The following is a 25,857-nucleotide window of genomic DNA, read 5'->3' as shown; positions in this document are numbered from 1 at the left end:
AATAAACCATCCTAAACAGTGTTATTGGATAGTTATTCCAGAGCCTTCATCAAGAACAAAGCCCAAAGACTTGCCAAGTCCTAAAAAAAAAGTAATTTTATTTTGGCAGTCAGGTGAGGAAGGGAGAAGAGAAAATGGATTCACTGCTAAATTTGAAGAAAAGCTGCTCTTTTAGATGCCATCCTCCTTCCTAATGCTTTTCCCACACTCATCAAGTGACTGACAGCATGACCTACCTTGGGCTCTAATTAAAGACAAAAGGCTTTTTGGTGGCTTGATGCTCTGGCTGTTTCTTGATCATCCTACCATACTCAATAAAATACATTCCTTCAATGTACAGCTCCAGTTCTATTCCAGGGTACAAATAAACCAGGTGTGTTTGATGCACAGAAAATTTGCTTTTTAAAAATTATTCTTTTCCAATCTTCTTACCTTTGCCTCCCATTTGTGACTGTTTGCTGAACGTACAGTTCCAGACGCTCATGGTACCTTGTCAATTCGCCATTCTCCTTTTGAGCACGGGCAGGTTGATGGACAACAGAAGGTACCACAGCCAAGTTCAATAAGTTTTGCATTTGACACCTCCACAGTCTTATTTTCCAGCACCGATGAGTGGCTTGTGATCAGAAATTGGTGGCTGGCTTGTTTTCCTGCTGTCATAAAGTAGAATGGCTGCCTGCCATCTTTGGGTGGACGGAGTTCCTGTGGCTGCCACCTCCAAATTGCAAAATTGTTGACCAAACATCTGTATATCTCAACCTATTTTGGAATGAAACCTTTACAACTCAAACGAAACGGGCCACATCAACAGTTGTGTTACACTGCAAGGAACATGCTGCTAATAATGGAGATGCAGTGCTTGAAAAACATAACCAGCTCATGGTTAAAGAGGATTTTAGATTTAACCACAAAGACTCTGAGGTATCTTGCCTCAGGATCAACAGACTTTACTCTCTCTTTGTTTCTTTGAAACTCATCTCATCAAAGTTCAAATTGGAAACCCTCAATAAGATCACTTCGCCACAAGTGGACAATACCTGAAGATGAATTTGAAATACACAGCAATGTTTCTAGAAAACCAAGTTCAGCCAACTAAAAATCATCCAGAAAGACATCTCATGCCAACAGCTTTTGTACAAGGTGACTTTGGCTGTAGGCCAACATTTCAGACAATCTGTGAGTAACTCTTTTTCCTGAATTTAGCTGTTACTTGGTCAAAGTATTTTTAAGATAAAACTAAAGATTTAATAGTCTTTTCCCCAGGCTGAGAAAATGTGTGCGCGTACACATCATTTTTCAAGAAGGGCAGTTGTATAAACGTTTTTGGTGGCTTGATGCTCTGGCTGTTTCTTCATCATCCTACCATACTCAATAAAATACATTCCTTCAATGTACAGCTCCAGTTCTATTCCAGGGTACAAGTAAACCAGGTGTGTTTCATGCACAGAAAATTTGCTTTTTAAAAAAAAATATTCTTTTTCAACTATTGGCTAGTTGGTTTCCAATAAACTAGTCTTCATTTGTTACAAGAACCTAGCTGACTTGTTTCTGATATTGAGCTATACATGTCTGACATATTTATACATACACACAAATAAATGGCAATAACATCTCAATTTTTGAATTCAAATTTTGTTGTGGCTCGTGGGGGAGGGGGTCAAGGACAGGAATCAGTTCACCACTCCTAACTGGATTATAACAATGTCTTTACTTTAACGTCTGCTTTCTTTAACGTATAATTTCTTCTTTCCCTACAGCACCAGACCCCAACAACATCCTAATGTACAACTTCAATTTACTGCATGCATTTCTGCTCGACATCTGACTCACAACTGCAGGACTGTTTGCAGACTTGCCACAATGACCTGAGTACTGTGGAGAACGATAAGGAAGGAATGGGCCCATTTACACTTGGAGTCTTCAAACGGTAGCTGCAGACAGTCATGAAGGTGGCCATTATCGACAGCGTTTAAGTTACTGACATTTCTGACTGAACACAGAAGGGATACGGTCTTTTAAAATAGATTTCCATTATAAAATCTGATTTATGACCAATTAATAAATAGGACAGAGTTATTTGTGTGACAGATGGACACACAGACACCAAATAATCACAGTATCCTCCTTCTTTATGTTTTATGGCTGCTAACGGGGCCAATAATCGAGTGTTGCTGAAAGCGATGCCACTATCTCATGCTAAAGCCTGAAGATCATGCGGTATTTCATTGGTCTCGCCCCCCAATCAATTCACAAACCACTGAGGGTGAAATGAAAGCCATTAGTAAGGCCTTTACATCAGGCAGCTAAGGCATGCTCCTCAGTGCAAGAAATAGATTCTGTCAATACACCAGGGGCGTTAGCAGTTCCTACAAACTCCCTGTACTTTATATTCCATGTCACTGACTCCTTGGCAACAGGGAATTTTGAACTTCAGGCTTTTAAAATCAACTGAGAGAGAGAGAGAGAGAGAAAAATAATCTCATCTTTAGAAGCCCAGGGCAATCTATTGACTGCTTAGAACAAAATAAAATCAAATTTTGCTTGTACGTTACACAGCCATAAATGTCAAAATTAAATCAAGAGCATTTATCCCTTTTTATTACTTACTACCAGTTTATTAATGCTTACAAATGGCACAATAAATTCAAATTAAAAGGCCAACTCAAAAATTTGGTTCCACGCCAAAAGATATCAAGCAGATCAAGGTGAATGTCCACCAGTATGCAGACCAGAAACAGAAAAGGCAAGCCGTGGGCTGATAGGTAAGGATGGCCCTGTTCACCTGCACTTTGTGTTCTGAATTTGTTCGGTTATGTAGGCATGGGGCTGGATGCATCAAAGATCAGAACCATAGGAAGATGTATGCCAACCAACACAGTAAATCCACAGTAATACTGATCTCCCCACTTCAGTCAATAACTGAAGCTCTTCACCCACTTCTCCTCTTGTCTGCTATTTACCTGGGATTATTTTACAAGGTATACATGGGAGAGAAATGGTGATCAAAGAACAAATGATGCCTTCACCAGGAAAAGCAGAAAGGGAACGGGGCAGGGACAAAAGCACTGAGCATGTTTCCCATAAATACTGGATCAGGCTTATTCAGTCATTAAAGCCAGTGGATGTACACATTTTGGGGGAAAAGCCAATCAAGCAGAAGAAACATCTCGTTGGTTTTTGACATGCTACCATTAGAAAGACTCTCCTAAAGCTCAGGACAGCTGAGCATAATTTACTGGCTGACAATTAATCCTTACAAACCAGGGAGTGTCAACATGGAGGTTCCACATTCTGGCCCATCCAGCTCAATACATTTTTGTCCCTTCTTCCAACACTCATCTATTTCCAATACTTTCAATATTGAAATGAAGATTCAGGAAGAAAAAAAAAGGTTACATATTAATTTTATGATTCTTTTCTTCTGTGTGTCAAAGCAGTGTCTAGGAGACCCCAGACAGACACTAATTTCTTGGGGCAGCACGGTGGTTCAGTAGGTAACACTGCTGTCTCACAGTGCCAGGGACCTGGGTTCAATTCTACACTCGGGTGACTGTCTGTGGGGAGTTTGCATATCAGCCCTGTGTCTGTGCAGGTTAGATGGATTGGCCAATATTAATTCCCCCCTAATGTCCAGGGATGTGTAGGTTAGGTATGTTAGCCATGGAAAGTATAGGGTAGGGGGATGGGTTTGGCTGGGATGCTCTCTGGTGGTTCAGTGAGGACTTGTTAGGCCAAACGGTCTGTTTCCACACTGTAGAGACTCTATTTATAACTCAATGTTTCAGTCATCATTCCTGGAGGGCTGACAACCTTAGCACAGTTTCTTTGCTGGAGTGATCTGATTTCAGTCCAGGGTGCAAAGTAGAGTGTTATAACTGCCTTCCGCATATGTGGGTTGGCGGGCGAGGGACATGGGGGAAAATTTGGTGACATTCCTGCCCTTGGTTGCTATCCTGGGACATCTGTGAGGGTCTGTTTGGCAACAGAATGTTTGGGCTCACTTGTGAAATGACAGCTCAGAAACACTTGCTGTCAAATTAATTCCTCACAGTTATACCCACTGAACATGCATTAGATTTGGTATCTGGGTGCTACTCATTAAGTACAAGCAGTACCTGACAGTGCCGAGGGCAGTGCTAGGATAGGTATAAATGACGTGAAATGCATCGCAAATCAATACTCAAAGTTAATAACATATCACTCGGTATTTTAACAATTTGGCTACTAAGCTCCTGCAAGCTGCTCAAGATAGCAAATCTTTCTCTTTAATGTGGAAAATTTTAAAAAGTTTAAATCAAGGGTTGAATCCATAAGAATATTATGATCCAGTGAATCGTACTGTGTCATTTTAAAGGCTTCCACTAAAGTTACTGAACTGAAACTGTCAGCTTTCTTTAAAAAGCCTGGAGCTCACTGGATCACTTGAATTACAGTGAATTTGGAAGTTGCACAGTAACTTCCAAAGTGCACAGTACAGGTTGGTTGACTTTTCAAATAATTTTGCAAAACAAAAGGAGAAATTTAAATTCAGGTTTTTTTCAAAGTACTCAGAAGTGGGTGGGGGATGACTTGATAGTGGGATGGGGAGGGAAATTTGGGAATGGGGGGAGGAGAAAGGGAGTAGCTAAGGAAAAGAAAGGAGGAGTAGAGAAGGGTAGAATGCAGAAGTGTTCGAGAAAAAGGGTGAAAGGCAAAATGAATGTAATGAAGGAAAGAGGAAAGGGAGGGCTAGGAAAAGAGATGTGTGCGTGTGTCTGTGTACGTGTATGTATGCGTGTGTGTGTCTGTGTGTTTGGGTGGTGCTGTGTGAAATAAGGGAACCAGGGAAGAAGGAAATGAAGTGAGGTGATGGGAGTAGAAGGAAGTGGCTTTGTATTGTAGACGGTGGAACATGGATGGTGCGAGTTACAAGTAAATGGTCAGAACTAACTTTATCTAATGGAATGAGAACAATGAGACCAGTGATACGTTAAGGTTTGAAGGCAGGCCACTCTTCTAAAATCCACAGAACCTTCCTCAGCTTTAGATAATTATCTAAGTTCCCTTTAAAAAGATTCAACAGTCTTTGCCTCATCCACACTTATAGCAAAGCATAGTGAAATCCAACAATGCAGTGATGGCAAAAATATCTCAGTCATTTTTCATTGCTCTCACATTCAGAAAAAGTTTTAAATTGTTGACTCCTCATTTCATAGAGTCCCTACAGTGTGGATGCAAGCCATTCAGCCCTTCCAGTCCCCACACCGGCCTTCTTCAGAGCATCCCACCCAGACCACTCCTCTACCCTATCCTTGTAATACTACATTTCCCTTGGCTATCCCACCTAGCTGGCACATCCCCAGACACTATAGGCAATTTAGCATGGCCAACCCACCTAACCTGGACATCTTTGGACTGTGGGAGGAAACCCATACAGACACTGGGAGAACATGCAAACTCCACACAAATAGTCACTTGAGGCTGGAATTGAACCCAGGTCCTTAGCGCTATGAGACAGCAGTGCTAACTACTGAGCTACCATGCCGTCCTTCCAAGTTCAAAATATTTCAGGGAAACTTACTACTTAAAAGTCACTTTATCATAAGAGGTAAATAGCATCCAAGGAAGGAAGAGTGGGAATTTGATCCTCCACATCTGGTTATGAAAATTCTAATGCATTCATTACAAGGCATTTTACTTTCTGATCATTTTCCCTGATACTATATTACAGTCTCGGTAATAAATGTGCAGCCAGTCCTCCATTATTCTATCTCTTTCTGCCTCCTATTGCAATATTAACACATCTTGGAGTAAAGCCTGGCTGATCTCTCTCTCTGACTGATCCTCCCTTCCAGCAGGAGAATCTCTACTTCTGCTGCAATCCTTCTCAAGATCAGGTTGTACCTACTTCAGACAGTCAGAGATAAGTCAAGGTCTACTGACATGTGGTACAGTACCTTAGCTAAGTAGGAAGAGTGTTCAAATCAGAATTCTCCAGCAGTTTGCTCAATAATGAAATAACATGCAAAGTCTCGATTGAGAGTGGAGAGGTGGGGAGTCTAATTCTTATGTTTAACAAGGTAAAATGAAAGATTCTTCAGTTTCTTTACTCTTCCCAAATAATTCTTTTGCTTCAATGTGAGAAAACCTGTAAATACAGTGCACATACATGTTGTGTTAGTGTGTGTTAGCATGAGTGTTATTTTGTGTGTGTTCTAATCTGTGCATGTTTGATTGAGCTATTGTTTTAAAGTGTGTGCACGTTAATGTGTCTTAGTGCGTGTTTGTTTTCTGTTTCAATTTGTTCTGTGTCTGAGCACGCCAGTGCACATTTGTTAGTGAATGTATATTAGTTAATGCACGTTTTATTTATTGCATGTGCTTTAGTACACATGATAATGTGCAAATGAGTATAAGATCATTAATGTGTGTTAGTATGTCTTTGTACATGTATGTGTTAGTGTGAATTCGCATGTGATAGTACACATTGATGCTGAATGTATGTTATGGTGTTTTACAGTGCATTAACTTGTGTATGCATGCATTAGAATGTGTGTTACTATGTGAATTTAATTGTGCGATATGTATGGTGTATGGGTGTATAAGTGTTGGGTTTGAGTGAGTTAATACATGTCAGCCTGTTCGAATGAGTGCTTTTAAGTGTGAAAATGTTATGGTGTGTTGTGTCAATGCATATATTGGCACTTGAGAATGTGTGTCACTGTGTGTGAGAGATGTGTTAGTATGTGCTTTTGCATGTTTGTGCACAAGTGTGTTACAATGTGCACATGTTACCGAATTGTTATGACTCAGGAGATTGTCCGTTGGCACTTGCATCTGCACCAGCACTTTAAATAAGTCATTCATTTAGTATCCTTATTTTTCCGGCTTGGTGTGGTGGCCTCCTGGACTGGCGGAGCAGTCTCTCACCCCAGCATGGTTGTTTTTTGGCAGTATATGGCAGTCCATTGGTCTAGTGTGGCCTCAGTGTGGACATCTGCTTTCGAGGTGATTCCTCGAAGTGTGGTCCCACCATGGCAAAGCATTTAAGAAACGCTGTAATGTGTGGACTTTCAGCTTTATTTCTATATTTTTTTACTTAAAACTAAGAAGGTCTGAAATGTGTAACTTTTAATCTTATTTCATATGTTTTACGCTATACTATAATTACTATCATGTTTAACTTTTAACTTTGTTCTTTCTTTCTGCCTTGCTCTTAAGATTCTGTACCTTGGTACTTGTACTGAAAGATGGCAACTTATGTGGTGACATTACATATATTTCACTGTACTCCTGTATTTTTGTACTTGAGTAAATGTGACAATAAAAGTCAAATCAAATTCCCCTTTCCTGCACATTCCTCCTTTTCAGATAAGTCTAATTTTCTTCTGAAAGCTTCAAGTGAATCTAGCTCCACCAAATGCAAGATGGCAGCACAGTAGATAGCCTGAACACATCTGCTCCAGGCTGGCCTTATCCTTCTCCCTCTCCCTGTTTTCCTTTCCTTCATGTTCTGACACGGGGAAGCCAGAGCAGTGTCAGCGGGGCGTTGGCTGCAACAGAGACAGTACCCGTGGGGAGGACTCCTGGCTGCAGTAGGCTCAGAGTGTGGACTCATGGACTCAGTTGGTCTCGGCTGCGGTGGAGATGGTACCCAAAACAGGGACTTCTGGCTGCGCTTTGCCTGAAGCGTGAGCTCATGGTGGAGCTATCATTGCTGCATCCAGAGCAGGGACTCCTTAAGGCTCGGGACACCTTGCAGAGAACTTGCAGAAGCCTGGAATCATGTCTGAAGAACCTTTGTACAGTAAATGAACTCTTACTTACGTAATTTTATAAGATTCCTTTTTAAAACACACAATGGCACCGGATTGTGCCAAGAAAACACTTCTTACTGTATCTGTCTCAATGTGTGACAATAAATAAATAACACACTCACATACTCTGTCAGTGCTTTTTAACACTTTAACCACTTAAATGAGAAAACTACTCTTCCCAACTCCATAATGTTGCAGAGATAGTAGGAATTGCTGATGCTGGAGAATCTGAGATAACATGGTGTGAAGCTGGATGAACACAGCAGGCCAAGCAGCAGAGGAGCAGGAAAGTTTGACGTTTCCTGATCCTCTGACGCTGCTTGGCCTACTGTGTTCATCCAGCTTCACACCGTGTTATCACTTAATGTTGCTACTGCTTCGAACATGAATCTCTCAATCTCCATCCTTTCATGAGTGGATACTATTTCGCCCTACCTCATCTGTCCAGACCCCTCATAATATTGAACACCTCCATCAGACACCTCTCAACCTCTTTTCCTGAAAGGATAACAGTCATAACTTCTCTATCTTCAAAACTGAAGTTCCCCAGAATTCCTGTGAATTGTTTCTGCCCCTTCTCTAATGCCCTTGCCTTCTTTCCAATGCGCAATGCCTAGGACTGCACATGGTGCATCAGCTGAGTCCAGGCTAGTATTACATGGTATTTATATAAGCTGAACATAACCTTGTGGCTCTTGTCAAAAACAGTATAAGCATTATTAACCACTCTGTCAACTAGTTCTGTCACTGGAAATGACAAATGAGCATCTATATCCAGATCTCTCTGATCCTGAAGCCCTTTTAGATTTGTAGCCATTTATATCATCTGTCTATGATCTTTCTGCAAAAGTGAATCACTTTACATTGCTCTGCACTGAACTTCATCTGCCTCTTATCTGACCATTCTACCAACTTGTCTGTCTCCTTTTCAAGTTAGAAATTATCCTCCACACAGTTCACAATGCAAGGTTCCAGGTTTGTATCAATTGCAATTTTTTGAAACTGCCCTGTACACCAGAGTTGAGGTCATTAGTATATATCAAGAAAGGCATGTGACTCAACACTGATCCCTGAATAATTCCACTAAAAACCTTCTCCAGCCCAAAAAAAAATCCCCAAACCATTACTCTTTTTTTCCTGTCACTCAATCAATTTTGTACCTAGATTGTTCCTGCTTCTTTTTCATTCCTTGAGTTCTAAGTTAGCTTGGAGGTTTGCTGTGTGGTACTGTATTATATCCCACTTGGAAGCCCGTGTAAACCACATCAACAGCAATGTCCTCATCAACCCATTATGTTTTCAAAAATGAGCAGCAAGTTAATTAAACATACAAAATCCCATACAAAATCTAAGCTGGCTCACTTAATTAACACACATTTAACTGTTGATTGGGTACTAAATTATTGTTTCCATAAGTTTTCCTACTTCTAAAGTTAAAGTGATTGGCCTGCAAGCTGCTGGGCTTATCTTTACAATCTTTTTTGTATCATCTGCAGTTCTCCAGGAGCATCAGCCCACAATCTAAGGAATGCTGGAAAAATTTGGCCAAATGCCTCCACAATTTCCACGTTCCCTTCCTTCAGTATCCTTGGACATATCTCATCTGGTCCCTGTGCGTTGCCTACGTTTAAAGTACAAATCGCTTATCCAATACCACTATATCTCAATTATAAACATTTCTAGAATCTGAATTTTCTCTTCTTTCACCGTATCCTGGACAACGTCATCTTCCTTGGTTAAAAAAGGTACAAAGTATTTGCTTAATGTACTATGTCCATGTACAATCCTCTTAAAGATCCCTTCTCCACTTTACTCATCCTTTTACCAACCTTTTGCATTTACACGTCAATAAGAGTTTTGATTTCCTTTAAGTTGACTGCCAGTCTCTTTTCATATATCCTCTCTGTTTCTTCACAATCCCTCTGAACCTCCTAAAGTCAATGTGATCCTCAATTTTGTTTCTGACCCTAAATTTTTTTCATCATCTTAAAATGTTTGTTCGTGTGTATTTGTTGGTGAATGTTAGTGCACAATTGTTTGTGCGTGTCAGAGTCATACAGCATGCAAACAGACCCTTTCATTTACCCCTTCAATTCCAACCCGAAACGTTAACTCTGTTTTTGCCCTCACAGATGCTGCCAGACTTGCTGAGCTTTTCGAACAATTTTGTTTTTGTCCTTTTCATTCAACTAGTCCATGCCAACCATGTTCCCAAAATAACCTAGTTCCACCTGTCTGCATTTGGCTCCGGTCACTCCAAACTCTTCCTATTCATACACTTAACCAAATATCTTTTAAATGGTCTAACTGTACCTGCATCTACTACTTCCTCTGGCAGTTCACTCCACACACTAACCACTTCTATGTAAAAAAAAACATTGTCCCTCTTCCTTTTTACATCTTTCTCCTCTCACATTAAAAATATATCCTGTGGTTTTGAATTCCCGCATCTTAGGTAAAAGACCTTTGCTATTCACGTACCTATGCCCCTCATGATTTTTTCAACCTCTGCAAGGTCACCCCTCAACCTCTTATGCTCCAGTGAAAAAGTTCCAGCCTGTCCAGTCAAGTTTTATAACTCAAACCCTCCAGTCCCAGGAATATTCTGGTAAATCTTTTCTGAATTCTCTCTGGTTTAATAATATCCTTCCTATAACACAGCAACCAGAGGCCACACCAACGCCCAGCACAACCTCAACATGTTGTTCCAACTCCAACACTCAAAAGTCTGAGAAATGTAGGCAAGAGTGCTAAACCACCTTCTTAACTACCCTGCCCATCTGTGATGTAAATTTCAAGATTAAATAGCTGAATTCCTAGGTCCAGTTACTAGTGGTGGACCGCAAGGGTTGGTGTTGGGTCCACTGCTGTTTGTCATTTTTATAATGAGGGCATACAAGGATGGGTTAGTAAATTTGCAGACGACACTAAGGTCGGTGGAGTTGTGAATAGTGACGAAGGATGCTGTAGGTTGCAGAGAGACATAGGTAAGCTGCAGAGCTGGGCTGAGAGGTGGCAAATGGAGTTTAATGCAGACAAGTGTGAGGTGATGCACTTTGGCAGGAGTAACCGGAAGGCAAAGTACTGGGCTAATGGTAAGATTCTTAGTAGTGTCGATGAGCAGATAGATCTCGGTGTCCACGTATACAGATCCTTGAACGTTGTCACCCAAGTTGACAGGGCTGTTAAGAAGGCATACAGTGTTTTAGCTTTTATTAATAGAGGGATCGAGTTCCGGAACCAAGAGGTTATGCTGCAGCTGTACAAAACTCTGGTGTGGCCGCACTTGGAGTATTGCGTACAGTTCTGGTCACCGCATTATAAGAAGGATGTGGAAGCTTTGGAAAGGGTGCAGAGGAGATTCACTAGGATTATGCCTGGAGTGGAGGGAAGGTCTTATGAGGAAAGGCTGAGGGACTTGAGGCTGTTTTCATTAGAGAGAAGAAGGTTGAGAGGTGACTTAATTGAAACATATAAAATAATCAGAGGGTTAGATAGGGTGGACAGGGAGAACCTTTTTCCTAGGATGGTGACGGCAAGCATGAGGGGGCATAGCTTTACATTGAGGGGTGAAAGATATAGGACAGATGTCAGAGGTAGTTTCTTTACTCAGAGAGTAGTTAGGGTATGGAACGTTTTGCCTGCAACGTTAGTAGATTCGCCAACTTTAGGTACATTTAAGTCGTCATAGGATAAGCATATGGACGTACATGGAATAGTGTAGGTTAGATGGGCTTCAGATCGGCATGACAGGTCGGCACAAAATCGAGGGCCGACGGGCCTGTACTGTAATGTTCTATATGTTCTATGTCTCCCCGTTCTACAACATTACCCAGGCCCTACCATGAATTGTACAAGTCCTGCCCTTGTCTGTTGTACCAAAATGCAATATACCTCATCATTATCCAAACTGACCTCCATCTGCCACTCCTCAGCCTATTGACCCAATTGATCAAGATTTCTTTGTAATCTTAGATAACCTTCTTCTCTCTCCACTATACCATCAATTTTAGTGTCACTGCAAACTTACTAACCCAAATCTCCTACAATCCCATCCAAATCATTTATGTAAACAACAATCAAAAATGGACCCAGTACTGATCTCTGTGGAACACCGCTGGTCACAGGTCTCCAGTCTAGAAAACAACCCTCCAGCACCATCCTCTGTCTTCCATCCTAAAGCCAATTTTATATCTAATTGGCAAACTTACCCGGAATCCCATGTAATCTAACTTTACTAATTAGTCTACCATGCGGAACCTTCTCAAAGGCTTTACTGAAGTCAAAGTAAACAACATCTATCCCTCATCAAGCTACTTGGTTACTTCCTTAAAAAATTGAAAAACACCATTTCCCTTGCACAAAGCCATGCTGACAATCCCAAATCATTCCTAGCCTCTCCAAAAGCGCTTTCAGTAACTTACCCACCATCGAGACTCACCAATCTGTACTTCCCAGGTCTCTCCAAAAGGCTTTTTCAAATAAAGGCACAATGTTAGCAACCCTCCAGGCCTCCAGCAGCTCACCAGTGGCTACAGATGAGACAAATCTTACTGCTTAGGCCCTGCAATTTCCTCCTTAATTTCCCACAATGTTCCAGGATACACTTGATCGGGCCCCAGAGATTTGTCCACCTTCATGTTTTCTACGGCCTCCAGCACTTCCTCCTCTGTAATGTGAGCCATTGCCCATGTGTTAGTGTACCTGTGTTTATTACTGCATTTGTGTGTATTATAGTGTGTGATCTTCACTAAAGCTCATTCAGGACTTCAGAACACCTCAGGGTCCCTGCACCACGATTTGTTCTTAAAATTCAGTTCCTCCACTTTCATTAATTTTCAGACGACCCTAAAAATTTCAATCAATTAAAAATTATAACCATTCATTTCCAGAATGACTATGTTCTGCCTACTGCTGACCTGGGTGCATGCCAACCCGCAGACAAATGCTATCAGTATTTCTGACTATCACAAGTGCACAGAGGTCATGCATAATTGACTAAAAGATGGGCTAAAACTGTGGCCAATCAGTGAGATCAAAACCCGTGGAATATGCAGTGCTATTTGATTACAAAATACACATCCTTTGCTCTCCTCCTCTGAACACACCATGAAATTTCTTCAAGGTCCAGAGTGCCATAATATGTTCTTTACTGTCATGCAGTATGCAGTGCAGGCTATAGGTTTCAGGTTAGAGTCTCATACTTCACAACAGCAATTTCCTTTTATTTTACTGCATTTGATATTGCACTCCATTAAAATATGGAGGCAAAAGGGCTGCTTAACGATTATTGCTGAGCACACAAAGCAGAATGTGTGTTCTGGAACAGTAGACGTGGTTCGATAAGAAATAAAACTTTGATTCCCCTTGTGTGGCTGCAGTAAAACCTTTCAGGAGTAAATGCTGAAGTACTTGCACCCAGGAAGTAGTAGGGGGCAGTCAGTCAAAAACTGTCCCAGCCTCTGGGAACGGCAGCCCCCTTCTTTCAGGCCTTCAGGAGTAGAACATAGAACAGAGGAAACACAAGTCCATAGCCCACGATGTCGTTCATGGGATATGGGCATTACTGGTAAGGCCAGCATTTGTTACCCATCTCTAACTAACCATGACTGAGAGGCTTGCATGGCCATTTAATAGGCAAGTTAAGAGTCAGCTATATTGCTGTAGGTCTGGATCATATATAGGCCAGACTGGGTAAGAGCATTAGTGGGCCAGGTGAGTCTTTATAAATACATGAAGTGCAAGGGCCAATACATGTGGGCCAGTGTGGGTAAGGATGGCAGGTTTCCATCCCGAAAGGACATTAGTGATGCAGGTTGGTTTCATAGTCACCATCATTGAGATTAATTTTCAACTCCAGATTTATTAATTGAATTCAAATTCCACCAGCTACCAGGGTGGGATTTGAACTCAGACAATTAGGCTTGACTCCTGGATGGTTACTTTGATGACATTAGCATTGTACCACTGTAAAAAGACCCTGGGAAGAACAGGAACAGTCAGTACGTTCAACAAGGTAGGAGAAGCTGAGGCTAGTAAAAATGTGTCTGCAGGCTATAGGAGTGGACAGAAAGAAAAGTGAGGTGGTGGACTGAATCATTGATCTAGTCTTTTCTGCATTCTACACACTGTTACAACTGTTCAAACACAAGCCTGGAAAGACAGTGACATGGCATTGATGTCACTGGAACAGTAATCCAGAAAGTGATACAAATTCTGGGGACAAGGGTTCAAATCTCACAGCAGCCAATGGAATCCAAATTCAATCAATTATTCAACCAAGGACTGAGAGCTAGTCTCAGTAATGGTGACCATAATCATCGGTTATCCCAAGAACCCATCTGGTTCAATTCTGTTCTTTAGAGAACATCATCTGCCATCCTTACCTGGTCTGGCCAAAACCTAGCCCCAGAAGAACTGCAATGTGGTCGACTCTTAACAGACCTTTAAAACGGCCGAGCAAGCCACTCAGTTGTAGAAAAGTGAAAACAAGGGGACTGGAGTGGTTCAAGACAGCTGCCCACTATCATCTTTTCAAAGGAAATTAGGGACGGATAAACAATGCTGGCTTTGCCAGCGATGCCGACATACCATGGAAAAATAATGATAAATAATAATTTGAAACTGAAAGGAAATGGTATCTTTCATGGAGATATAGATTCTGACTTCTTTTTGCTCTGAGATTGGGAATGTGAATGAGAACGAAAATGATTGCCTGGTTTTGGCTAGCAGAATCCTGTGAAGGGTTTGCTGAGATGAGGATTAATGTATGTTGCAGATCAGGGTAAAGGGTGATTCTCTGTGTTGCACTTCATCTGGGAGAGATGGATAATGAGCTACAAAGTCACTTTGCACCAAGAGGCCTGGCCGAGCAGAAAACAGCACAAGATACTCCAATTGATTCTAGTTGACAATACTTTATCCATGATTAAATCTACTGGTTAGGGTCTTTACCAACATACCTGAATTGATCACAAGCGGATTGACTGGGGCAACTGTAACAAGAACACAAGTCACTCCCAAGAATGATTGCCTATTAACACAAAATTTCCAACTTATATACATGTCAGGAATATGCATTTTGGAAGAAGGCCCTGAAATTTGCAAATAAAACAGTGAAATATTTTACGGGGAAAATCAAATACAAATGCAACCCATGAAGAATTCTCATCATCTTCTGGTCAGCTTTTGGAATATTTTGGTTTGGAAATGAAAACTTACGATATTATTGAAGGAACCAGCTCGGAACCGTTACTGGGCCCAGTTATGTAAAGGAACTGATTTATATCAATAGACTAAACATAAAAAATTCGGAAACAAAAAGAGAATTTGCTGAAAAACCTCAGAAGGTCTGACAGCATCTGTGGAGAGAAATCAGAGTTAAAATTTTGGATCCAGAAGTGGATCGCTGCCATTTTTGTTTTACATGAGTAAAGATCATTGACAAGAGACATTGACAGGAGGAGTTACTGAGCCCAACAGGCTGCAGGAGCTGCATCAGCTGCTGTAAAGACACAGTAATAGGAGATAGGGTGAAGGCACCAAATTAACAGCAATAGACATATTGTCTGTAAGGCAGGATGGTGACTGTCAGATGTAACTGAACTCAATATGGTGAGGAAGCTATAGTGATCAAAGTCATGGGATACTTGAGTGATTATTTAATTTCAAACAGAGAGCAATTCAACTCCCTTGCAAATCAAACTTAATTTAAGACCTAGCTCACTCTTCTTATGAGCAACACCTGATGATGTCAGTTTCAACAGAAAACCATTCAAACCTAAGATCAATTGGAAGAATGTGAAATGTATTTAGAGGTTAACGTGGGGGAGAAGGAAGGGAAAGTCAATGATAATTCTTTAAAAACCGTTCTCAAAGGAGTCTTGACTGTGGCACTTCTCTCTAAGTGCTGGTTATGAATGACTGTAATTAGAATGGAACTTATATAAATGGTGTCTTTATGTCAGCTTGTTCAAAATGGGTTTTGGCAATATGAATAATTAGGCAAGTGCACTTTTTCAAAACATACTTTCTTTACAAAGCAATGTTTGCATACTTGCATTGAAACAAGTGAAGAGGATCTTATTTTGTGAGTCAGCTTTCATGCTTTCCATTTGTAGTTTGTGTTGACCCAAGACTGATCCCACCACTCACCCACCCCCTCCACCAGGGAAGCTTCAGTAATTTTGCTGGCTTCAGTGATTTATAGATTTTAAATACACCAGCTGGACAGTTTATTGAATTTGTATACTCGCATACTCTTAAGGAGACAAGTCTGTTGTGTACTTAACCTGTTGCGTTGGGAAATAATGAGGTAACAATTAATTCATTTTGTGGAAGTTATTCCTTTGATCAAAAAATCTGCACTGACAATTGTGAACATGCCTGCCATTGAAACATTATTTGCTGCCAAGCTGAATGCAGTTGTTTACCAGTTGTCATTAAATGCTTCTGGAAAGCACCTGATGGGCCCTTGGGAATGAGTTACTCTGTCACCAACCATTTGCATAAATCAGATTCACCTCAGAGCCTGGCAAATCAAGATTACATGTGAAACCATGAGTTTTAAACTGTAATTTATAATGAACCCTACAGCACTGTCATAGGCAGCCCTGAAAATGGTTTCTGAAGTCACTAAAAACTGGGGCTAAAATCAAGAATGGAAATCAGAACAGCAGTGAGATCCCATTGGGAGAGATTACTTCCAGCAATGGAAATAGGGACAAATCCTCCAGGGAATGGGTACAAAATTTGCATTGGAGAAAAGATAAACAGTGTGAATGTTCCTTACATCAGGAAGATTAAAAAAAAAACCCTGTTGGCATATGTTATCTATGAGTAAAAATGTGATGGAACGATATTATAAATATTCAGGAGTTTTATTAAAACATCAATGCTTTCAACTTCCCCGAAGACACACAGATATTGTACTAAGCCAAGCAGATCCAGCTGGGATCAATAATCTGTGCCAAGTTACTTGATTTCAGCTAAGGTAGCAATTTACCTCACTATCGTTAGTAAGTGGATTAAAACAATGTTAGCTTTCCCTCAGCAATCACTGTTTTTGGGAAAACCATAAGGCCATAAAACACAGGAGTGGAAGTAAGGCCATTTGGCCCATCAAATCCACTCTGCTATTTAAATCATGGCTGATGGGCATTTCAACATCACTTCCCTGCACTCTCCCCGTAGCCCTTGATTCCTTCTGAGATCAAGAATTTGTCGATCTCTGCTTTGAAGGCATCCAACGTCCCAGGCTCCACCGCACTCCGTGGCAATGAATTCCACAAGCTCACCATTCTCTGGCTGAAGAAATGTCGTCTCATTTCAGTTTTAAATTTACCCCCTTTAATTTTAAGGCTGTGCCCACGGGTCCTAGTCTCCCCGCCGAATGGAAACAACTTCCTAGTGTCCACCCCTTCTAAACGCTTGAAATGCACACCACAGTTGAATTGTTTGTCGTCCAACGGACAATCAAGGTTTACAGTGTGAAGAATAGCTAATTTAGACAAGATATTGAAAAGTAACCGAAACACCTCATTTGAATCAGCATGTTCCCTGGGGCGGCACTGTGGTCAGCACTGCTGCCTCACAGTGCCAGGGACCCGGGTTCGATTCCAGCCTTGGGTGACCGTCTGTGTGGAGTTTGCACATTCTCCCTGTGTCTGTGTGAGTTTCCTCCCACAGTCCAAAGATGTGCAGGTTTGGTGGATCAGCCATGCTAAATTTCCTGTTGTGTTCAGGGAGGTGTAGATTAGGTGGGTTATGGGGGATGGGTCTGGGTGGGATGCTCTGAGGTTCAGTGTGGACTTGTTGGGCCAAAGAGTCTGTTTCCACACTGTAGGGATTCTATGATTTTCATATATTTTACGCTGAACTTTTGCAAGACACTTGTTAGATATCTCAGGTGAAGTACTGTGTACAGTTTTGGCTGCCACACTATAGTAAGGCTGTGAACAGTTGGAAAGAAGCAGAAGAGATTTATAAAAATTATTCCAGGGCTCAAAAACTTGAGTTGAGGATACTGGAGATTGAAACTTGGTCTCCAAAGAAAACAAAGAGGCAAAAATGATTTGCAAACATAGCAAATATGACACAAGAAGAAAACTTATCCACATGAATGGTTTGGGTCTGGACTGAACTACCAGGAAGTGTCATGGAAGCAGGTTCAATTGAGGCATTCAAGAGGGTATTGGATGTTTATTTGAATAAAGGCCATGTGCAAGGTTGTGGGGAAATGTTGACAAATAGCACCAAATCAAAATGCTTGCTGGAGAGCTGATGCAAACATAATGGGCCAAATGGTTTACTTCTGTGTTGTAACTATTCTGAGATTGTGACATTTTGAACTGAAGATAAAAAAAATCCTCATTGTTAAAAGGAATTTGGTTCACCTCTACTGGCTAATTGAAACATTGACTGATGCTTAAAGTGGTTTACAATAAATGGTTTGGGTTAAAATAATAGGCAGGCATCAAGAATGGTTACAGATGATCAACACAATTTGAATTTCAGTGAGCGCAGCAGCGAACCTTCACATTCATTCTATTGATAATTCTGGCAAAAGAAACAGAGCAAATACAAGATGCTCTTAAAAAGGCTTCAACAAATGCAAGAAGTGAAAGCTCAGATGACTAGGAAAGCTTTAAAAATCAACAAAGATACAAAAAAGTAAAGCATGTAGTCAGGGAATACAGTCGGTTCTTCCAAAATGCATGTTCCATCAATGTGAATTGGCTGCAATGTGATTAATGAATAGACGAATGCTATTTCTAGACGATGAAATTGTGATGGCTATAACGTGATTCCATCGGTGTGCAGGAGTATGTGTCAACATCACATGATCGTTTCATGGGCTTTGCTGTGAATACATACAATGTTAGCCAATGAATCTCTGTGCTGTCATCACATGATCATTTTGCAGGCTTTGTCATGAAGTACTTTCTGTGAGTGGTACAGTACAACCTCCTCCCCCATCAAGTCATCTTGACATTTTTTCAAGGTAAGGTGTTAAATTTACTTTTATTTCATCATTAGATATGAAATAAACATTTATTCAAATTGTGCTATCCTTTGTGTTAAGCTTTTGAGCGATGTTGAGTGATTTTTTTTGGAGGTCTGCCCCTAATGCCACTTTTCCCAAAGGCCTCGTTATTTCTATAGTGCTGTTTTCTATAACACGATGTTGCACAGAAACAAAACTATCGCGACATAGCAGAGCTTACTGTATTGGGAAAGAACCACCAGGAGCATATGAACGCACAAAATAAGAGCATAAGTAGGCTATTTAGCCCTTCAAACCTGCTCTGCCATTCAATAAAGTCATAACTGACCTTCTGTGTTTCAAATTCCACATCACCATTTACCCTCCAATAGCCTTTGATTTCTTTGTTAAACACAAATCTACCTATTTTGGCCTTAAAAATACTCAATGGTACTACATCTATCACTTTCTGAGGTATTGAGTTCAAAAGTCACATAACCTTCAGAGGGATAAATTATATATTGATTTCTGCACTAAAAGGCTGACCCCTAATTTTAAAATAGTGTACTCGTAGTTTTGGATTCACCCAAAGATGAAGCATCTTTCCATATCCATTTTGTGAAGACTATTCAGGAATTTATGCATTTCTGACAATTCACCTCCATTCTTCTGAAACAAGTCCACCGTGTCGCATCTTTCCTTGTAAGTCAACTTGCTTATTCCAGGTAACAATCTCATTAAGTTCCTCTGAATGGTCTCCGAAAAACTTACACCCTTCTTTAACTAAGGAGACCAAAACCGCACAGAGCATTTGAGATGTGATCTCACCAATGTTCTGTATAACTGAAGCATATCATTCCTACTCTTAATTTCAATTCCTCTTGATAAAGGAACATCAAGGCTAAGAGCAAAAAGGTTTACATAAGTATTAAGTCAAAGAGGGTGGAAAAGGGGAATTATATCCATTAAAGCCAGATGCAAGCGATGTTAAAATGAGCAGAAAGGACACGGTAGATTTGATAAATTAGTACTTTGCATTCGCATTCACAGACACAGTGGTCCTCCATCATGCTGGGCTCAACATGGAGACCACTTCCAGGAAATTCAACTTCAGCAGGCCATGTCTCCCACGTGGATGGCTATAGAATCCCAATAAAGTTTCCTATGGGGAACTGCCTCAGGGCAAACTCCATCAAGGTTGCAAGTACAAACAACAAAAGGGCACCACTTAAATAAAAGCCTGACAGACTCCTACATTGCACACTACCACTCTTGGGCAAATAGTAGAACTAGCTGATACACTAGAAGGACAAACTGCTGAAATCTGGTTCAGAATGTTTCAAGAACCATCCACAGTGAACTTTCAACATCCAACATACCCAGAGGGAGGCCACTGGCGGTGCAGCTGCAGATATTCCCCATGCACCAACCATGACAACACGAACTTCAAGGTCAAGCTAATTAGATTGTTCAGTCTGGAGAGGATCCACAGAAGGCATTATAATCACAAATAGATTACATAAGCTTGAATAACAAGCAAGAAGTTTTGTATTTATAAATCATAAAGGTCACTGTATTAGCTTGAAACAGAAAACCTAAAAATAAGTCTCAGTGAGGAACTTAATGGGTTTTGTAAAAGCCAGAACAAAAATAACGGAGAAAATAACAGGGCTTAAGATACATATATCTCCAAGACCCAAAAGTTTCTACACCAGGAAATTAAAATAAATTAGGCAATTTAGGAATTTCTTTTAGATTCAGGGATTGTGCAGTTCTTATTGGAGAATTGCAAACATCACACCAATATTTATGAGGAAGGAGTGAGCAACCAGAGACCTAGAGACTGATAGCTTAAGACACGTTAACAAGAATGGAGTGGCTGGAAATTTTGAAACAAATTATCTGATTAAAAGATTTTTGAAGATAGATCATGTCTGACTCATCTAGTTAGATTTTTCAGTCAGTCACTAACATGGTGTGCACAGATGTTGTTGTGATTGCCAACAGAGGGTATTTGATATGGCTTTATTTAAGAGATGGTTGGTAATAATGACAATGCCTGAAATTGGAAATAATGTTGTGTCAAAGGTTGGTGATAGGTAGGAACTTGGATAAAGGCAGAAAGTTTAACGGAATATTCTAATTGGCAGAATTTGACAAATGGGGGTCCTCAGGAATATGCACAGGAGCTTCAGCTTTCACCACAGGCATGAAGGTCTTGGTTGAAGGAACAGAGTGCTGCATATTCAAATCTGTACTTGGAACAATGATGGAGATCGGAGTGGGAAATTACAAAGGGACATGGGCAGACTACGAGTCTGCATAACTGTGGTTAGTTCAATATAGAGAACTGTGAGATTATTCACTGAATCTAAGATAGACAATATTTTCTTAATGGACAGCAGCAAGGAGCTTGCATTTATAACTTTCATCCTTCTCACCCTCAGAATGCCCAAGAAGTGTCACTTTACAGACAGTGACATATTCCTGAAACAGAGTCACTGTTGTAATATAGGTTAGCTGTAGCAACTGTGCCCTTAAAGTCCCACATAGTAGTAACAATATAACTATATTGTGGGGTTGTTTGAAGGGTATACATTAGCCAATACACCAGGCAAATTTTCTTTTTGTTCACAGGTCATTGCTGGCTAGATCAGCATTTATTTCCATCCTTAACTGCCCAGACAGCAGTTAAGCATCAACCACAAACCATCAATCAATGTCAGACACAAAGACAACAAGGCGTAGATCTGGATGAACAGAGCAGGCCAAGCAGCATCAGAAGAGCAGGAAAGCTGATGTTTGGGGGCTAGACCCTTCTTCAGAAAGAAGGCATTTTTGAAGAAGGCTCTAGGCCCAAAACATCAGCTTTCTTGCTCCTCTGATGCTGCCTAGCCTGCTGTTTTCATCCAGACCTGCACCTTGTCGTCGCAGATTCTCCAGCATCTGCAGCTCCTACAATCTCTCCCATCAATGTGATGGTTTTGGAGCCACATGTAGGCCAGATCAGGCAAGGACAGTTGTTTCCATCCCTAAGGGACATAAGTGAACCAGTTGGGCTATGAGGATAATTGCAGTTGTTTCATGGTCATCATTTGATGGTCACCATTACATTCAAATTCCCCAGAATATTGCCTAGCTCTCTTGATTAATAGTCTAGCAATAATACACAAAGGCCATCGCCACCCCAGTTATTACTACATTGCATTATAGAAAATCACGCTACATAAATAACAGGGCAAGTGGAAAAGTGGGGTTAGGGGCACAAAGGACACATCACAATTTTATTTTCCAAAATTCTTCCTGACCTATGTAGCTTCATTCTTATAGCTGCAGTTATAATGACAGTTTATCAGACAGGTGCAAAGGTACAACACATTTATGAATCTGATCTTGTATTTGCAGTGAAGCAACAGCTGGGCTTTAAATAGGATTCTGCCACTGGAAATCCCAGCAACGGCCAGTACTGCATGATAGTGTGAGTATGATCCAAAAGAGGTGAGCAGTACAAAATTGAGAGAACTAGAGCTCACAGCCAGCCACTCCCCATGAAACTCGCCCAAAAATTGATACGTTGGCAATTTTTAGTAAAATTCTCTCCTTCATTTAAATGCTGATCTGACCTGATATTCCATTGGCACAGACTTCTGGATATATTTTCAGATAAATGAAGCAAAGGAATCTGACCTTTCTTTCCTATGTAGCCCTTTGGCATTGAAGTTAGTTGTAGGATTAAAATGTGTTGTAAACCTGAGTAATATTGTATTCAAAATAAGTACAGGAAAGGAGCAGGTTGTAACACAGACAACTTTTGGCGTAAATGATCTACGTGAACATGTTCAAAAATTCTTACATATTAAATGTGACAAAATCTAGTGAAAAATATTACACTTGAAGGTGCATGTTTTAATGGCACTTATTTTAAAGTATACTTCTTTTTACTCATACCATCAATTTAGCTTTGGCGTCCGTTCTTTTACTTAAATGAGCTGTATTTTTAAATAATGCTGATGCATTTAATATGTTCAGCATAAACTCTTCAAACTTAGACTTCACATATTTATCTTATAAGACGGTTGTTCTCTATGTGATGTCAAAATTGAGGTTTATGATAGACGATCTATACTCAATGGCCAACACAAGGACATGTTTTACAAATAGCTCGAAGGGGAGGCAATGGCCTAATGGTATTATCGCTGGACTGTTAATCCACCGACCCAGAAAACATTCTGGGGACCCATGTTCGAATCCCATCATGGCAGATGGTGGAATCTGAATTCAACAATTATCTGGAATTAAGAATGTAATGATGACTATGAATCCATTGCCGATTGTCAGGAAAAACCCATCTGGTTTACTATGTCCTTTAGGGAAGAAAACTGCCATCCTCACCTGTTCTGGCCTAAATGTGACTTCAAACCCACAGCATTGTGATTGACACTTAACTATCCTCTGAGTAATTTGGGATGGGTAATAAATGCTGCCTGGCCAGCAATATTCACATCCAGGGAATGAAAACAAATAAAAGTTCCCCAGTTTGTCAATCGCATTATGGCCAATTCACATTGCTGTAACATACGTTATAACAGAATCCTTTATAATGGCGTGGGATCTTTGAATCTGAAACAATGGTAGCATATTGGCCTAGATATTGCACTCAAGACTCTGCAGTCGGATGTTGAATCTACATCAGCAGTGTCTGTGCTACTGGTAAGCCACAGTAACACCACAATGCACTGAAATAAAATAACTACATGTTTCATATCAACATGTAGTTGAGGTTCTTGGCAAGGATTTGCAGTTTATCAAGACTGTGGAACCTCGTGCAGAATCCAGAACTCTTAAATGATGACTGAGTCTTGGTACTATACTCAATTAAACCTTTCTTCTGAAAGAAATGCTAACTGAGGTTTCAAATATCTGGAACCAATAATGAACTTTAAAGCTCGGCAAGTTAACGATTGATTAGCTGATCTGAGTAATGTGTGAAATGAAAATGCCAAGAAAACCCCACAATTTCTTATCAATTTAATGTTTTGGGTTATGCCTGCTGATTTAATCACCTATATTAATAATTGCAATTTTTATGGTTTAAAGAAAGGAGAGTTAATTTTCTTTTCATTACAACTTTTCTAAAGCCCGGACTCTGACAGTTAGATTACTTGCAGGTCACATCCATTTGATCAGCTTCACAGAGCAAGTGTGCAGTGGTTACGCAGTGCTGACCGATCCAGCAAATCACTTACTGTAATGGAATTGAGCCCAACACAGTTAAAATGGGATGGGAGGAACTATTTAGCTCCAACAGTGGTGACCAGAGTGCTGCAAGATTTACAACAAGTATCATCACTACCGCTGTGCCACTACCCCAAAATGGCTGATAGGATTGAGAATAAATAAATCTCATATTGTAAGCAAGGATTTGCCCTTTTCTTAAACACTGGTATTTTGACACTGTTCTGTCATGAAACTAAGATTGAATCACATGACAAACACGTAAACTCTACCAATATGGATATCACTTTAGACAACAATGTAACATAATGAAGCCTCTCGAAACATTTCACTGGAACATTATCGATCAACTAAGCCACAAAAAGAAATACTAGGTCAGATGACATAGGTTGTAAGGAGTGTCTTAAAGGAGGAAAGTGAAGTAGAGAGGTTCAAAAAGGATATTCCAGAGCCTGGAGAAAAGTTACATGAAGGCAAGGCCAGCAAGAAGTGGTACGATTACAAATGACAACCAGTCTGTGCTCCTGAGATGCTGCTTGGCCTGCTGTGTTCATCCAGCCTCACATTTTATTATCTTGGATTCTCCAGCATCTGCAGTTCCCATTATCTCTGATCACTTAGCCAGTCAGCATCACAATGTCATATATTAGAAAACCATCTCATCACATACAACAACAAACCTAGGTTTGTTTACAAAGCACCTTGACCGTAATAAAGCATCCCTGGATGATGGAGATACAGGAGCATTAACAAATTTTAAAAAAAAGAATATATACAATCAAGCAGAATAATAGCACATTTGCTGTGATTGACGTGCACAAAGAAATTATTTTAGGCACCAGATATATGGCCCATACGGCAAAACTCAACTTGTATTTCAATTCATGCCAGTATCACAGACCCAGACTTGACAATTATCTGGGACCATTTTGAAACGGTGCTTACATGCCCCCGGCAGTCTTCACCTGAAACCTCAATGCTGGCATGAAACAGCTAGTTTTTTGATGAATTATTGTTTTACAGGATGTTTAGTACTCAGGATCAGATTTCAAATCCACTTATAGCTACAAATTCAGGAGGCCTGATGAGGGAAGGGACAGGTAAGTATCAGATCCTGTTGAGTTCCAATCTTCTTAAGAGAGCAGAATGTACTAGGAACACGAACAAGGGTTGAGGGAAAACACTTTTTGATGGTGTCTCTGAGTCTGTTGTTACAGCCTGGTATTCACTCAGGAAGTGAGTGTGCATCTGGCATGGTGTTCCACAGAAGTGCACCTTTAAAGCATCTCAGAACATTTCTGTCTACATTAAAGGTACTACTTGAAAGCAAGTGGCTAATGCAGATTGTGTTCAGTTTGAAATATCTGCCAAAGTGGCAGCAGCAGTGGAGGACATATAACTGGCCAGAATTTGAGCACAGTCACTGAGGCAAAATGGAAACAACTAGTGTGTCAGCTCTTCATCAATCCCCGATGCCTACCGCTAGAATTTATGCTGTTAAGTAGAGAAATGGTGAGATCACGCAATGTCTTCTATCTCCAAATGTAACTAATGACTCTAACTGTTGTACAAGACAGGCAATTCTTGAGCAATGGTGACACTTGAGAGGATCACTGACCAGAGGAATGGAGAAAAGCACAGTATCCCAGGACTACCCAATCATGACATTAACAATGGCCCTATTCTCTGGTCTCTGCCAGGAAGAAGAATGTAACAGGAATCCAGATCAATTACCTATCAGTCACAAAATAAACAGCTGCACTCCAACAGCTGAACTGTTTTCGATAATCTACTATGGGATGAATATATGAAGTGTAAGCCCATGACCAGCCTTCCTATGTA

The 25,857-nt window shown here is 40.5% G+C and overlaps 1 protein-coding gene across 8 annotated transcripts in view; it reads right to left on the bottom strand.

Moving 5' to 3' along the window:
* Window positions 1-25,857, bottom strand: part of agap1 (ArfGAP with GTPase domain, ankyrin repeat and PH domain 1) — a 667,156-nt gene that overhangs the window by 107,580 nt on the left and 533,719 nt on the right. The window lies entirely within an intron of this gene.

This window comes from Stegostoma tigrinum, chromosome 7 (genome assembly GCF_030684315.1).
Source record: "Stegostoma tigrinum isolate sSteTig4 chromosome 7, sSteTig4.hap1, whole genome shotgun sequence".
NCBI classification, from domain to species: domain Eukaryota; kingdom Metazoa; phylum Chordata; class Chondrichthyes; order Orectolobiformes; family Stegostomatidae; genus Stegostoma; species Stegostoma tigrinum.
Note: the sequence above shows the minus strand (reverse complement) of the source record. Positions and strands in the feature narration are given on the sequence as shown.